Source organism: Pongo abelii, chromosome 4, assembly GCF_028885655.2.
Source record: "Pongo abelii isolate AG06213 chromosome 4, NHGRI_mPonAbe1-v2.0_pri, whole genome shotgun sequence".
NCBI classification, from domain to species: Eukaryota; Metazoa; Chordata; class Mammalia; order Primates; family Hominidae; genus Pongo; species Pongo abelii.
The window spans coordinates 110,505,620-110,520,419 of record NC_071989.2 but is presented as its reverse complement, the minus strand read 5'-3'; the positions used below and the strand labels follow the sequence as shown (position 1 = coordinate 110,520,419).

General features: G+C 37.2%; 1 long non-coding RNA gene across 1 annotated transcript; it reads left to right on the top strand.

The window, feature by feature from the left end:
- The first annotated feature begins 1,914 nt into the window (after positions 1–1,914).
- Positions 1,915–14,600, top strand: LOC134761491 (uncharacterized). Its single transcript, XR_010140166.1, has 3 exons — positions 1,915–2,011; positions 11,065–11,127; positions 13,257–14,600. It is a non-coding gene; the product is annotated as an uncharacterized LOC134761491 (long non-coding RNA).
- Positions 14,601–14,800: the final 200 nt, after the last annotated feature.

The following is a 14,800-nucleotide window of genomic DNA, read 5'->3' as shown; positions in this document are numbered from 1 at the left end:
TTTTTGAGACAGAGTCTCACCCTGTCACCCAGGCTGGAGTGTGCAATGGCGTGATCTTGGCTCACTGCAACCTCCACCTCCTGAGTTCAAGCAATTCTTATGCCTAAGCCTCCCTAGTAGCCAGGACTACAGCCATGTGCCACTACGCCTGGCTAATTTTTTGTATTTTTAGTAGAGATGGGGTTTCACCATGTGTTAGCCAGGATGGTCTCCATCTCCTGACCTCATGATCTGCCTGCCTCTGCCTCCCAAAGTACTGGGACTACAGGCATGAGCCACCACATCCAGCCTCTTCTGGGATTTTAATAGAAATCCTGAGGTACTTCATAAGCCAGTCAAACTTGATATAACTCTAATTCTCAATCTTGACTCTCCTGTAGTGTGCATCCACTAAAGTCATTGTTAACTGCTGCCTTCCTGCAAGCTCTTTGGAGTCTCACCCAAACTGTCGGCAGTTTAATTTGAATGGGGGTTATACATAGATTTTGGGGTTTTCCTTTCTGTAACACCCTCCCTTCCAGAATTTCTCCCTCTCAATATCCAGCCACTCGGGCAGCCCCCAGATCTCTCATCTGATTTTTCCAGTAATAATATTTTGTTTGGGCTCTATCTATCCTGAGCTGTTCTCAAATCCTGACAATTTTCAAATATGACAATTTTGTCACTGTTTAGTGGCTTCAAATAGTAGTTTTTTTCCACTTAACTTTCTAATTGTTATCAGCAGAAGGGCTAGTCTGATATAAGCTACTTTGCCTTTATTGAAAGCCAGAATTCCTAAAGTGGAAATGTGCTTCAGTGTATAGACCAAGAATGGTAGGTGATAAGGTTCAAAATACAAAAAATAAATAAAAATTTAAAAAAAAGCTTAATCATGTATGGCTTCTTAAGCCTTGGCAAAGAGGTTGATATTTATTCTAAGCATTATACAGGCATTACCAGGAAATTTTAAGCAAAGGAGTGCTTCAATCTTATTTATGAATGCAGTGGTAATTCTACATGAAAATATGCTAAATGATAATACTGGTAGTTCTACATGGAAATGGTAAATAATAGTACTAGATAGTGTTTATTAATAATAAAGTATATGTCAGGCAGTAAGAAGTGACATAACATAAAACTTTATAGTGGGAGATGATACTGATGATTTACACAGGCAATGATACTCACCACCTGACTTATTAGGAAATAAAAGAGAAATAATTATGGCTTTAAAAATTGGGATCGTTTTGATAACTGTGGATGAGTCCTTTATTCACTCGTTTATTGAATACTGTCTAGCTACTGTTCTAGATACTAAGGATACAACAGGAAATAAATACATTCTCTGGAGAAATGTAAGACAAGTCTATGTAGTTTTGAGATTTTATCTTTGACAACCCCAAATACAGTCAGAGACTTACCTTCTCAATGAGATCTGGTAATTGAACATTTCTTTAGCTTCTTTTACTAGAGATCAAATGTGAATACCAAGTTACAGAAAAAAAATACATAATAAAAAAACTCTTCAAATCATGGATAAGGCATGACAATAACAATTCCTTTTAACATGAGTTCCAATTTGATGAAATAAATTATCACTTTTATATTACCAAAGATTATTTCTGACAGAAGAACATGGACTACTTTACACTTCTCCTGGCAAAATGATGAGCTAGGGTTGTAGTTTATCTGTAAATGTTTTACTCTCACTTAGGAGGTTATAAAAATGATTTAAATTAGGAAGAAATTCTCCTGTCAGTTGCAGAAGGAAAACCATGAGCCTCCTAAGGAAAATCTCTGAGTTTGTGTGTGTGTGCGTGTGTGTGTGTGTTTGTGCAAGTGTGGCCAGCTCAAAAGCCATCAGCCAAATAATAAAACTAAAATAAATATTTACAGATCCATTGCATGCAACTCTGTTCTCTTGGTTTGTCAGGGAATCATACTTAACTTTCTTATTTCAGGGCTTTTGGCTCAATTCTGAATAAACAGTGCACATCCATGTGGGAGCAATGAGGAGGAACTGTAGCATCTGGTATGGCTTTAAAAATAACTTCCTACTTATGTAACTGAGATTTTACCAAAGATCAATGAGCTTTTTCAGGTCTGAGACCTAAGGTTGGATGGCATGAAATAGTTCCTTTGGAAGCTGTTGATTCATGTAGCACTGTTATTTTGAAAGAACATTCCTACCCAAGAAGCAGATGTTAACAGACCATAGACCTAGAGTCATAACTCTAGGTTATTGAGATCTAAGTTTTTGTTCTCAGCTTCATTTACAATCATTAAGAGCCTTTTACTTTTAGTTACTTCTTTATTGATCTCATACCACACATTTCTTCTAATCTGTACAAAATGTCAACTTAAGTGGGGTGGGCAAATCTGCATCCACAATCAAGCAAGCCTGCTTGGTTACAACACAAAATGGTGCCTATTGGTTCATTGTTTCTAGATGACAATGTTATTCATGATGTTGCATGCTTCCAAGACAAAAACCACTTTATTGCATTAGCAGCTAAACCATGTGATGCCTTTGGAATATGATATTGTAGAACCACCTTTAGCTTCTCAGCTCTGGGGAGTTGTAGAACATGTTGAAATCAGAACTTATTTGTGGTTCATCTGAAAAAATATTCATCTGGGTTCTCTTTTAAACTTCCTTTGTAAGATGTTTTTCTTCAATGACAAATGTATCTGTAAATGGAAAGCACTTTCTGAAGAATTCTGAACTTTGATATTTTATAATAAATGTCCCACCATCTCTGGTAAGTAGGAGCCTAATAAATATTAAACCAGTGTATAATAATAGGTACTAATCATACATCCTATGCAATACTTTTGGGGGGGATGAATAGGATTAACAAGTGGGTTTCCATACTAATTTATTGACACATTGTAAGACATTTCTATAACTTATACATTTTTCATGTGTTCCCCTTTCTTATTCCTTATTTTCTACAGCATATGAAATTGCTACTCCTGTAAAATGAGTTTGAGATTCACGGGACACTGAAATACTGAAAGTGATGTATATTTTAGAAAGAAAGTTTGTGCGGGTCTACCTCCACGTATCATCAAAAAGATAGAAAAAAAAATAAAAAGAGGAAGACCACATGTCTTGAAGGCTGTAGTGATATCTGGTATATGTTTATGGTTTGTCATCCTGTCATCTGATCATTAGCTGTTGATTTAGCTGTTGTGGTTGTTTTTTTCAATAATTTTTGTCTCTACTGAACTGCAGGAAAATAATTTGTGCATCCTGATTGGCTATCTTTGCCTTATTTGTGTGAATTATGCAAATTTTAGTCATTCCTATACCCCAAATAATCAAATTATTGTGCTAATAAAAACAGACTGCATATGCTTAGGCCGTAGACTCTACCTTCATGCGCTACAAGAAACATTGTTGTTTTCTCAATCAGATTGAATGTAACAAAAAGTTTTTTCGTGGAAAAGGAAATAAACCCTGAAAGATTTTAGAGAAGCATTATGCAATGTAGAAAAGAGTGGAGCAAACACTCAAGAAAAGAGATTTGATGAAAGACTGAGTGGGGTAAATTTGGAAAACTTTTACCTCTAAAAAAGTTAAATTTATATATATATACATATCAATATTTCAATAAACATTGAATAATATTAATTTACATTTTCTTACTTATTATACCCCAAATGCATACCCAGAACTCTGCTGGAGGAACACATAGTTAAAGCTCATATCCTTGATGTTTTAACTTTTAAGCCAATACCCAAATTTACATATTCTCCAGGTGACTGGTTGTGCAAAATATTGTTTGATTTGGTAGATTCCCTCCACATTCTTTTAGAAACTTGATAGAGACAAAATAATAGGATGTGTCTGTTAGCCATCTATGAAGCTGATTATAAGGTTATTGTAATGGAGATAAATTTTTAGAAAATGACTAGCGATAAATTTGTCATTAGATTACATGTAAGAATGGAAATTCTCCATGCTGACCCAATCTCAATCTTTTTTTTTTATTTTTTTATTTTTATTTTTTTTCTTTATTATTATTATTATACTTTAGACTGTATGGTACATGTGCGCAACGTGCAGGTAAGTTACATATGTATACATGTGCCATGCTGGTGCACTGCACCCAACAACTCATCATCTAGCATTAGGTATATCTCCCAATGCTATCCCTCCCCCCTCCCCCCACCCCACAACAGTCCCCGAAGTGTGATGTTCCCCTTCCTGTGTCCATGTGTTCTCATTGTTCAATTCCCACCTATGAGTGAGAATATGCGGTGTTTGGTTTTTTGTTCTTGCGATAGTTTACCGAGAATGATGATTTCCAATTTCATCCATGTCCCTACAAAGGACATGAACTCATCATTTTTTATGGCTGCATAGTATTCCATGGTGTATATGTGCCACATTTTCTTAATCCAGTCTATCATTGTTGGACATTTGGGTTGGTTCCAAGTCTTTGCTATTGTGAATAATGCCGCAATAAACATACGTGTGCATGTGTCTTTATAGCAGCATGATTTATAATCCTTTGGGTATATACCCAGTAATGGGATGGCTGGGTCAAATGGAATTTCTAGTTCTAGATCCCTGAGGAATCGCCACACTGACTTCCACAAGGGTTGAACTAGTTTACAGTCCCACCAACAGTGGAAAAGTGTTCCTATTTCTCCACATCCTCTCCAGCACCTGTTGTTTCCTGACTTTTTAATGATTGCCATTCTAACTGGTGTGAGATGCTATCTCATTGTGGTTTTGATTTGCATTTCTCTGATGGCCAGTGATGGTGAGCATTTTTTCATGTGTTTTTTGGCTGCATAAATGTCTTCTTTTGAGAAGTGTCTGTTCATGTCCTTCGCCCACTTTTTGATGGGGTTGTTTGTTTTTTTCTTGTAAATTTGTTGGAGTTCATTGTAGATTCTGGATATTAGCCCTTTGTCAGATGAGTAGGTTGCGAAAATGTTCTCCCATTTTGTAGGTTGCCTGTTCACTCTGATGGTAGTTTCCTTTGCTGTGCAGAAGCTCTTTAGTTTAATTAGATCCCATTTGTCAATTTTGGCTTTTGTTGCCATTGCTTTTGGTGTTTTAGACATGAAGTCCTTGCCCATGCCTATGTCCTGAATGGTAATGCCTAGGTTTTCTTCTAGGGTTTTTATGGTTTTAGGTCTAGCATTTAAGTCTTTAATCCATCTTGAATTAATTTTTGTATAAGGTGTAAGGAAGGGATCCAATTTCAGCTTTCTACATATGGCTAGCCAGTTTTCCCAGCACCATTTATTAAATAGGGAATCCTTTCCCCATTTCTTGTTTTTGTCAGGTTTGTCAAAGATCAGATAGTTGTAGATATGTGGCATTATTTCTGATGGCTCTGTTCTGTTCCATTGGTCTATATCTCTGTTTTGGTACCAGTACCATGCTGTTTTGGTTACTGTAGCCTTGTAGTGGAGTTTGAAGTCAGGTAGTGTGATGCCTCCAGCTTTGTTCTTTTGGCTTAGGATTGACTTGGCCATGCGGGCTCTTTTTTGGCTCCATATGAACTTTAAAGTAGTTTTTTCCAATTCTGTGAAGAAAGTCATTGGTAGCTTGATGGGGTTGGCATTGAATCTGTAAATTACCTTGGGCAGTATGGCCATTTTCATGATATTGATTCTTCCTACCCATGAGCATGGAATGTTCTTCCATTTGTTTGTATCCTCTTTTATTTCATTGATCAGTGGTTTGTAGTTCTCCTTGAAGAGGTCCTTCACATCCCTTGTAAGTTGGATTCCTAGGTATTTTATTCTCTTTGAAGCAATTGTGAATGGGAGTTCACTCATGATTTGGCTCTCTATTTGTCTGTTATTGATGTATAAGAATGCTTGTGATTTTTGTACATTGATTTTGTATCCTGAGACTTTGCTGAAGTTGCTTATCAGCTTAAGGAGATTTTGGGCTGAGATGATGGGGTTTTCTAGATATACTATCATGTCATCTGCAAACAGGGACAATTTGACTTCCTCTTTTCCTAATTGAATACCCTTGATTTCCTTCTCCTGCCTAATTGCCCTGGCCAGAACTTCCAACACTATGTTGAATAGGAGTGGTGGGAGAGGGCATCCCTGTCTTGTGCCAGTTTTCAAAGGGAATGCTTCCAGTTTTTGCCCATTCAGTATGATATTGGCTGTGGGTTTGTCATAAATAGCTCTTATTATTTTGAGATACGTCCCATCAATACCTAATTTATTGAGAGTTTTTAGCATGAAGGGTTGTTGAATTTTGTCAAAGGCCTTTTCTGCATCTATTGAGATAATCATGTGGTTTTTGTCTTTGGTTCTGTTTATATGCTGGATTACATTTATTGATTTGCATATATTGAACCAGCCTTGCATCCCAGGGATGAAGCCCACTTGATCATGGTGGATAAGCTTTTTGATGTGCTGCTGGATTCTGTTTGCCAGTATTTTATTGAGGATTTTTGCATCGATGTTCATCAAGGATATTGGTCTAAAATTCTCTTTTTTTGTTGTGTCTCTGCCAGGCTTTGGTATCAGGATGATGCTGGCCTCATAAAATGAGTTAGGGAGGATTCCCTCTTTTTCTATTGATTGGAATAGTTTCAGAAGGAATGGTACCAGCTCCTCCTTGTACCTCTGGTAGAATTCGGCTGTGAACCCATCTGGTCCTGGACTTTTTTTGGTTGGTAAGCTATTGATTATTGCCACAATTTCAGCTCCTGTTATTGGTCTATTCAGAGATTCAACTTCTTCCTGGTTTAGTCTTGGAAGGGTGTATGTGTTAAGGAATTTATCCATTTCTTCTAGATTTTCTAGTTTATTTGCATAGAGGTGTTTGTAATATTCTCTGATGGTAGTTTGTATTTCTGTGGGATCGGTGGTGATATCCCCTTTATCATTTTTTATTGCATCTATTTGATTCTTCTCTCTTTTTTTCTTTATTAATCTTGCTAGTGGTCTATCAGTTTTGTTGATCCTTTCAAAAAACCAGCTCCTGGATTCATTTATTTTTTGAAGGGTTTTTTGTGTCTCTATTTCCTAACATCACAATTAAAGGAACTAGAAAAGCAAGAGCAAACACATTCAAAAGCTAGCAGAAGGCAAGAAATAACTAAAATCAGAGCAGAACTGAAGGAAATAGAGACACAATCTCAATCTTTGTATGGTCTTCCCTTCACTCACAGTGGATTGTTTTCTTGCTTCGTCTTTGCCATGATTATCTGATGCCTACTCTCAAAGAAGCCCTCCACATCTTTGAAATCAATAGTCTACATTCCTGAAGTTGCAGGCCTTCTATGTTATTTTGAATCCATTGCTTCCACTTTGTGCCTTTACTGAAAGAAAAATTTAGAAAGATGGTGAGTTTTCTTGGCATCTTATTATTTTCATATTTTCTCTTTCCGTAAAAAATGTTTTATCCCAGCAAATAAAATGCAATACAGTTTTCAAAGTCAAACAAAACCCAGCATATTCACATATGGTATTTCCTTTCTAAATATTTCTTGTCTCCTTTAACTTGGCATTCTGGTTGGGTCAGTGCTGAGACTCATCAATATTATTTTGTGTGATTTGACGAAACCCATTTCCTTAGCTCCTATCCCACAGATAATTTTTGTTTTGTTTTTCTTTGTGCTCTGAACAGGCAAAGCCTTCTTAGCTGTCATATAATCTTTAGGGATGCTATTGGGCTCTTGGGAGAAATATTCCTTTATTCAAAGAAATGATCTGTTGGGGTAGGCTTGACTCAGCAGCAAACCCTGGTAGTGTTTGACCCATCACATCAAGAACCTTAGCAGCACTTGTATGATTGGGCAGGAGAAGAAGGGGATGTGAAATAATTGTATTATCAGGGTCTCCAGCCTCTCTGCTCCTGTGCTAAAAAGATACTAGATGAGTAGCCCCAGGAGTAAGTAATAGTGAAGAGAAATGCTTTAAAGTATTTTCTCAAACTTAGCAAACTTTGTGGGCTCCCAAAAAGGCATAAGAAAATAAAAGGCTGAGTGATATGTTCTTCTCACCAATTGGGTGATTAAATGTCTGAGCTGGGGGACAAACTTTTACCTTACATGGGCTCTATAAGTAAAGGAAAAAAAGGAAGGCATTTGGCTGTGATGTTTTAAGAGAATAGTTATACTTAAAACACCTGCAGTGTATCCCATTTTTCTGGATCCTTTTCAGACAAGCAAATGCTGAGGGAATTCATTACCACCAGACCAGCCTTACAAGAGCTCCTGAAAGAAGCACTAAATATGAAAAGAAAGGACCATTACCAGCCACTACAAAAACACACTTAAGTACACAAACCAGTGACACTATAAAGCAACCACATAAACAAGTCTGCAAAATAAACAACTAACATCATGTTGGCAAGATCAAATCTACAAATATCAATACTAACCTTAAATGTAAATGGGATAAATGCCTCAATTAAAATACACAGAGTGGCGAGCTGGATAAACAACCAGCACCCACTGCTACACTGTCTTCAAGAGACTCATCTCACATGGAAAGACGCATATAGACTCAAAATAAAGAGATGGAGGAAAATCTACCAAGCAAATGGAAAATGGAAAAAAGCAGGGGTTGCAATCCTAGTTTCTGACAAAACAGACTTTAAACCAACAAAGATCAAAAAGACAAGGGCATTACACAATGGTAAAGGGTTCAATTCAACAAGAAGACCTAACCTATCTTAAATATATACACACCCAACACAAGAGCACCTAGATTCATAAAGCAAGTTCTTAGAGACTTCTAAAGAGACTTAGACTCCTACACAATAATAGTGGGAGACTTTAACATCCCACTGACAGATCATCAAGACAGGAAGTTAACAAAGATATTCAGGACCTGAACTCAGCTCTGGATCAAACGGACCTGACAGACATTCACAAAACTCTCTACCCCAAAATAACAGAATATACTTATGTATTAGTCCATTCTCATGCTGCTATAAAGAATTGCCTGAGACTCAGGAATTTATAAAGGAAAGAGGCTTAATTTACTCATAGTTCTATAGGGCTTGGGGGGGGGCCTCAGAAAACTTACAATCATGGCAGAAGGGGAAGCAAACACATACTTCTTCACATGGCAGCAGGAAGAAGAGTGAGTGAAATGGGGAAGCTCCTTATAAAACCATCTGATGTCATGAGAACTCAGTCATAGTCTTGAGAACAGCATAAGGATAACCACTCCCATGATTCAGTTACCTCGCACCAGGTCCCTGCCATGACACATGGGGATTATGGGAACTACAATTCAAGATGAGATTTGCTTGGGGATACAGCCAAAACATATCAACAGCTCATTGCCACAGGCTCTTATTCTAAAATTGATCACATAATCAGAAGTAAAAGACTCCTCAGCAAATGCAAAATAACTGAAATAATTATAAACAGTCTCTCAGACCACAGTGTAATAAAATTATAACTCAAGACTAAGATATTCACTCAACAACATACAATTACATGGAAATTGAATAACCTGCTCCTGAATGACTTTTGGATAAATAAGAAAATTAAGGTAGAAATCAAGAAGTTCTTTGAAACTACTAAGAACAAATATACAACATACCAGAATCTCTGGGACATAGCTAAGGCAGTGTTAAGAGGGAAATTTATAGCACTAAAAGCCCACATCAAAAAGTTAGAAATATCTCAAGTTAGCAACCTAATATCACAACTAAAAGAAATAGAGAACCAAGAACAAACAAAGTCCTTAGCTAGCAGAAGACAAGAAATACTGAAAATCAGAGCTGAACTGAGGGAGATTCAGACACAAAAATCATTCAAAAGATCAATGAATCCAGGAGCTGGTTATTTGAACAAATTAATAAAATAGACAGATTGCTAGATAGATTAATAAAGAAGAAAAAAGAGAGGATTCAAATAAACACAATCAGAAACAACAAGGAAGATATCACCACTGACCCCACAGAAATACAAATAACAATCAGAGAATATTACAAACACCTCTATGTACATAAACTAGAAAATCTAGTAGAAATGGATAGATTCCTGACACATACACCCTTCCAAGACTAAACCAGGAAGAAATTGAATCCCTGCAGCAAACCACCACAGCACGTGTATACCTATATAACTAATCTGCATGTTCTGCACATGTACCCCAGAATTTAAGTATAATAAAAAAAAAATTCAATCCCTGAACAGACCAATAACAAGTTCTGAAATTGAGGCAGTAATAAATAGCCTGCCAACCAAGAAAAGCCCAGGATCAGACAGATTCACAGCTGAATTTGAGCAGATGTACAAAGAAGAGCTGTTACCATTCCTACAGACACTATTCCAAAAAAATTGAGGAGGAGGGACTCCTCCCCAACTCATTCTATGAGGCCAGTATCATCCTGATATTAAAACCTGGCAGAGATACAACAAAAAAAGAAAACTTCAAGCCAATACCCTTGATGAACATTGATGCAAAAATCCTTAACAATATACTCGCAAACCAAATCCAACAGCATGTCAAAAATCTTATCAATCACGATCAAGTAGGCTTCATCCCAGGGATGCAAGATTGGTTCAACAAATGCAAATCAATAAATGTGATTCATCACATAAACAGAACTAAAGACACAAACCGCATGGTTATTTCAATAGATGCAGAAATGGCTTTCCATAAAATTCGGTATCCCTTCATGTTAAAAACTCTGAATAAATTAGGTATTGGAGGAACCTACCTCAAAATAATAAGAACCATATGTAATAAACCCACAGCTAACGTCATAGCGAATGGGCAAAAGCTGGAAGCATTCCCCTGGAAAACCAGCACAAGACAAGGATGCCCTCTCTCACCACTCCTGTTCATCATAGCGTTGGAAGTTCTGGCCAGGGCAATAAGGCAAGAGAAAGAAATAAATGGTATTATTTTTAAATTGAAATAATTACCTTTACCTCTTTTTACCAAAATGTTAAGGCTGAAGTATTTTTAGCATCTCAGGACAGTTAATCTCATCATATATCAAACTAAATCTCCTGGAAGTAATCTATCCACATCCATATCAGTTCAATCTCAGAAATGAATATCTCAATGGGTACTGTGTACCCAAATCCTCTGCTAGAATAAAACCTCTCTCTGTGACAGGAACAGTCCAAAAAGGAAGCTGGGAGTCAGCCCATCACGAGGTTGCTTGATCAGAATCACATGGTGAGAAACTCCGTATATCCTCCTGATATTCTGAAAGGCCTATTGGGTGAGATTCTCCCTTTCCCGCAATTCCCCTTTCCTCCCACACTGAGAGTTCTACCCTTACAGATGAGAATATGTTAGATTCCTTGTGGATGCTGTGGAAGGGAAAAGGTAATTAAATACTGAATTTGAGCCTGATGCAGTAAGATTATGTTCGTAGATCCCATTTGCTGAAAGTTTTTGTCAAGTCAGACTCTCTTTTCCTTAGCCCATGTATTTTGCTCTTGTGAGCAACTTGGGGAGACAGTTAAAAGGTTGAGCATGAATGGCTTCTCCTTGCTGGAAAGGTGTCTATATGCCTTGTCAACTTCAGGTAAGCCAGATCATCTTGCCCTATAAAAGACACACATGAGTCATCAACAGCTTATCCAGGAAGACACAATTACAGCTTGATCCCTTCTGTAAAAGTTCTTCAGGATACAGAGAGGACATGCCAACTAGAGCTTAAGTATGTTTGCCTGAAATCAATAATTAAAATTCATTCTTCAAATTTGGGCTTTTTGTGCTAAATCAAGATTTGAAATTTGAGTATTGACAAGCTAATATTCTGCTTCTTAAACAATGCTCAGAAAAGGATTACTTGAATTAAGTGTATCATTATTAAAATAATTAAAATTCTACCTTTTATAAGGTAATAAATTTTCAAAATATCACATTGAGCCTCTTTTTAATGATTCAAAATGAAGAAGTTAAATTTAGATAAATATCAAGGATTAATCAATAAAAAAATTAGAGTAATACTAAAACCTGATATGATCTGCATTTAAAACAGTTCTGCTCAGTACAACAAACATTTATTGAATGCATACAATATCCTAGGTACTAATAATACAATGATCAATAAAACATTCTTGTCACTTAATCTCAGTTAAGGGATGAGATAATTGATCTAAACAATAATACATGTAAAAAATAGGCAGCAGAATGTGGTAGTGGATGATGCATAGTAGACTTTGGAGACAGACAGGACTCAATTACTTAATTAAGAGTTAGAGCTCTTGCTCTTGCTCTAACTCTGTGTTTTTACACAAGCTACTTTATTCTTCCCTACCTTTGTTTTATCATTTTTGGCACAAAATAAGCATTCAATAAATAGAAGCTAATAACAATAATAAAAAAATGTGTTGGGTACAGAAGTAATATTCCATAGAGAATGATTTTGGGAAGTTGATCCAGGAAGGCTTGTAAGAGGAGATTATGTGTCCAAAGGGTTTTGATACAGGAATAGAAATTTGCTAGGTAGTTAATATTTATAAAAATACTCCAGGCAAAGAAGACATGTTCAAAGGCAGAGGAGGCAGTAGCTCTAAAACCTGGCAACAGTTTAATATTGCTGTTGCATTCATTAGTTGTTGAAAAGTAATGAGAGATGAGGCTGGAGAAGAGGCAGGGGCCAGTTTATTAGGAGGCTTTGCCCTGACAAGAAGTTTGAACTTGATCTTTTAGGACAGAGAGTGAAGATATACTTTTTTTGTGATAAGTTTTTTTGTTTCACCTTTGCTTTATTTTCATTTATTTTATCCAAGGTTTAAAAATGGGATATTGCCCTTAAACTCCATGATTTTTGGCTTCTCTTGAAAATTTGCCACCATTAATTTGCATTTTCTCATGGCAGCTATTGATTGGAGATAACCAATGTCTGCCTCTTCACAGGCAAGTGCTCTCTTCATAGGCAATGAGAAAACTTGGAGGGTTTTAAGTAGATTTGTTATGTGGTGAGCTATGTCATAGGAGTCTCCTTGTGTTTTTTCACTGTAGTTGAAGAGGAGGAGGCCAGGAGTTGAGAAGGGGTAATTGGATATGACACCACCAAAAGCTAAGTTAATGGAAGAAGGATACATAATGTGATTAATGTTGGTCAGAGAAAGATACGTTTAAAAAAAAAGCAAAATAAACATTCCTCTGGAAAAGGGGATGGGAATTTCATATACAGAGTTGGTAACTATTATTGGTTGGAAAGTAACTCTTGCGGGACAAGATATCTGAATTTTTAAAAAAGATATCGCTAAAGAAAAACAGAAAAATAAAATTAAGCTGCAGTACAAAATGGACAACCAACCCCAATATTCTTTCGCTCCTTTTCTCAGAACTGGAAATTCCCTGTCTCCCCTTAACCAGCACTGGAAGCAGATGGGAAAAGAATGGCTGTGACTGACTCACACTCTAACCCAGCAACCCTCAGCATACAAGTGGGAGACCATAAAGTTTTTCAAGACCCCAAAAGAGGCCAAAGGTCTGATAATTGCTGGGAGAAGGTCCACTATCCAAGAAGAGAAGAGGAAAAGGAATTAAAATCTCCAAGCACTGGGTATGCAAGAAGAGAGTTGCACAGGAGAGAAAGAAGAAGGCGTCCATGGGGTGACCCTGCCATTGGAGGGAAATCCATGCGGATATGTGCAGGGAGTCTAGGAAGTGAAGCCTTAGTGATCATTTACAAGAATGAGGGTTAGGTAAAATAAGGGATACAAAGCCACCTGTAGTCTGTTCTAACCTCACTCCACCACTCTATACAATCTGTGTTTTGTCATCTGAAACGTTAAGTAAAGACCTGTTTGGGTCTTCTTCGGAATCCCATACATTTGAGTTCATTAGTCAGAAAAAGGGAAAATACCAACACCCCATCCTGGAATGGCAGTCATGTACACTTTTATAATGAGAGACTGGGCAGCAAAGAGGGCCCCTTGTGGACCTCACCCAGCCAGAGAAGGAGGCAGAATGTTTCCTTCACTATCTTTTCCCCTCCCCAGAGGAACACTACATATTGTTCCCTCCATGGGCTTAAGAGAAGGTGCCGGGGTTACAGATAAATATATCACTAGCTGTAGAGCACAGGGTGAATTGGGATGCCCATTTACAAGACTAGGGACAGGAGAATCAGTTCAAAGACTTTAAAAATAATTAGGAAAAAAAGGAAGGCCTGACCCAAAGCTTAGGAGTGCAGGTAGAGAAGAGATGATGCCATGATATACCATGTCTCTGGGGCTTTTCTGTATTCCTCTTCCTCTGTATACTGTATTGCCCTCATTCCCTATTTATTCAAAATCTGTGCTACCTCCACTGAGAAGACTTCCACGAGAAAATTCAGATATTTCTTCTTTTGTGGACACTTTCTACCTTACAAATAAGTTAATTTTAATTCAAGGAAGAGTTTTTTCCGAACCCTGTTGGCCTGCTCACAGGAATGTAAGTTCGTTAAATCTAGGGCACAGTGTCTTTGAGAACTGCAATCACCTACATCAACATGACATAGCTATTAGGACTAAGAACAGAGACCACCTATGTCAACATGAGTTACTATTTTTTTCCATGAGACATTTGTCCAAGAAAGGTAAGACTGTAACCAATAAATAGTTTGTACTTTTTGCATCAGGTAATTCCTGCAAATCAATTTATCTGAGATAACACTCTGCTTGACTAGGCAAATAGCTCACTTATCAAACAAAAATTTATTCATTAAAACCCTCATCTTGCTCCAGTGACCAATACTAAGCTATTATGTCCTGACCACTGCTCCAACTCAATCCATTTTCTACTTTGAAGGGCCCTTTTAAACTAGCTGAGTTAGACCTCCAAATCCTATACATACCTTGTTTCGTACAACATTGCTAAGACTGCCAAGGGGGTGTTCTCT